This window comes from Frankliniella occidentalis, unplaced genomic scaffold (genome assembly GCF_000697945.3).
Source record: "Frankliniella occidentalis isolate FOCC.00 unplaced genomic scaffold, Focc_3.1 Scaffold39, whole genome shotgun sequence".
Lineage (NCBI taxonomy): Eukaryota > Metazoa > Arthropoda > Insecta > Thysanoptera > Thripidae > Frankliniella > Frankliniella occidentalis.
This window is the reverse complement of record NW_026267169.1, coordinates 2,207,055-2,209,453: the sequence shown is the minus strand read 5'-3', so window position 1 is coordinate 2,209,453 and position 2,399 is coordinate 2,207,055. Positions and strand designations below refer to the sequence as shown.

The 2,399-nt window shown below is 62.4% G+C and overlaps 1 protein-coding gene across 2 annotated transcripts in view; it reads right to left on the bottom strand.

Annotated features, from left to right (window-relative positions):
* Positions 1–2,399, bottom strand: part of LOC113202606 (oxidative stress-induced growth inhibitor 2) — a gene marked incomplete in the record, with an annotated part of 39,474 nt that overhangs the window by 8,660 nt on the left and 28,415 nt on the right.

Sequence of the window (2,399 nt, the reverse complement as noted above, 5' to 3'; positions counted from 1 at the left end):
CACGCCGCCGTCCATCGCGGCCCGGAGTCGTCGGTTCCGCCAACCGGAGCCGCCAACGCTGTACTCCGCGCCTAATTTTATCCTGGAGGGGCTTCGAGTTTCGCCCTTGTTAAAAGAAGAGCCCCCAACCCCGCCTCGTCTCCTTCAGGATGACGACGACGACGACGGGGCGGTGCGAACGCACCACCTTACCTAACAGTGCGACTGGCAACGATGACTCATCGCTGTCCGCTGAGGTCGTTATTGTTTGGAGCTATACACGTAATGTTTGACATGCTCCCCCTCCTATCCAGTGTAAAGACAGGGCCTCGGCCGCCAACGATGCATTTACGTCAAATTGGGTGCGTAGGGCGTGACGTCACCCGAGCCGGGGCCGCGCGGGCCGCGGTGGCGGCGGGGTGCTCGCTGACGCGCTGACGTCACCGTTGGCGGCCGGAGGGCCCGCCCGGGCCCGCCCCGCCCAGCCCCCCGGGGGCCCGGCCGGCTAGCTTTAGCTAGGCGACCACACTCTCCCTCTCACGCCTTCACGCACACTACAGGCTCCCACGTGAAGCAGCAAGCGTCACACACAGCAGCACCACGGCGACGGTCTCGGCCATGTGCGAGTGTCACGTGCGCGCCGATAGCGGGCTGCTGCGCTGCAGCGGCACGGCCCGGGGGCAAACAACAAGCCCATGTATAGAGTGCAGAAACTTCGTCAGCAGGCGCCGCCGGCGGGCGCGTGACACGTGACACATGCCATTGGTGGTGGGTCTTCGGGACAGGCCGCCGCCGCCGCCGCCATGGACGCCGCCAAAGATGCCGTGCACCTCGTCGTCCTGCAGGCCGCGGGCAAACACCTTGGCAACACTGCGACCGACCAGGCCGGCCGCCGGCCGGCGCGCCTTCTACTAGGAATTCCCTCCCAAATCGGCGGTGCGGCCTCATCCGAGAACTACTACTACACTACCGCGCAAGGCCCCGCCCCGCCGCACCCCGCGCACCAGCTCTCCCACTCCGCGAGCGTTTTTTTGCTCAAGGACGCGGGGGCCACAGCCGCCTGCTCTGTTCATCGCCACTTTCCCGGTTCGCAACAACGCTGCCTTCTGTTGAGTGGCGTGGCGTGGCGTGGCGCGGGGAGAGGGAAGGGAAGTCCCGGGCGGATGGCACAAAATGTCGGCGCCCTTTACACACATCCTACACCCCCGTCCGCTGGGACGAACGACCACGAACGACGAGACGTCTACCGCATACGGGTTTTATTTTTACTTTTCTCGCGTTTTCACGGCCGTCGTCATGAATTTGCACCCTTTCAACCTTATTTCTCTCTCTCTCTGTTTTTTATTCGTCTCTTTTTACACCCGCACAAAAGCGCGGAAGGAGCAGGAGGTACAGACAGACAGACATACATATACACTTTCGACGGGGAGAAATAAAACATGGGGTTGGTAAGAGATAGGGGCGGGCTGCGGCGGGCGCGGGAGTTGTCGGCCGCCGGCTGTCGTCATGTGAAAACGTGAATTACTAATGCCACGACCTCCTCATAAATTTAGCGCGGTGCATTCGTCTCCCGGCGGCGACCGCGACCCCCGGGCGCGGGGCCACCACCCCGACCAGACCGCGTCCGTGTCGCCCTATGGGGGCCCCGGGGGACCTCGCCCTCAGGCTGCCCAGCCAAAGCCTCAGGCTCGCCAGCATAACGGGGCCCTTTAGACACAACATGTTTTTGTGTCCCCGTTTCCACCCCGCCGCGCCCTGGCCCTGTCTCGCCCCACCCCGCCCCGCCACGCCCTTGGGCGCATCGCGAGCAGGGCCAACAGGCTGCCCGGGCTGATGGCGCGGGGGAAGGACCAGGGGAAGGGCCCCGCAGGACCTTGGCCGGCCAGACGCGGCCCAGACGACACGTCCCGGCCGCTGCCACGCCCTGCAGGCAGGGCCCTGCAGAGGGCCCTCCTGCTCCTCGTCCTCCTGCAGGGAGGAAAACCTCCATCGCTCTGGCCCAAACGGGCCCAAAGTCCCCTTTTTTGCAGTCTATATTTTCATCACAGGGACGAACGGACATGCGTGTATTTTCGACGGTTCACTTGATATGTCGACCTACAAAGGCAATCAGACGACGCGACCAAAGCTTTAAAAAAAGAAGAAAAACACTTTTGTTCTGATTACGAAGCATTTTTCGGCTGTGTCGCTGCATTACGGGGCATGTTCTACTTCGTAGATTACACAGCATTTCCCCCGCATCTGGTTCTACACGCAATTTCCCTTTCGTCGGTAAATCCCTAAGTGGAACTCGATGTGTTCCCGGTGACTCTGATGACGACGATGGTACCGCTCTCGGTATTTCGCGGGGGCACGTGTCGCTGTGTATGATCAGTTGTACGGCGTACCGTGGCAGGGTGTGGCGGGGCGTGGCGGGGAGG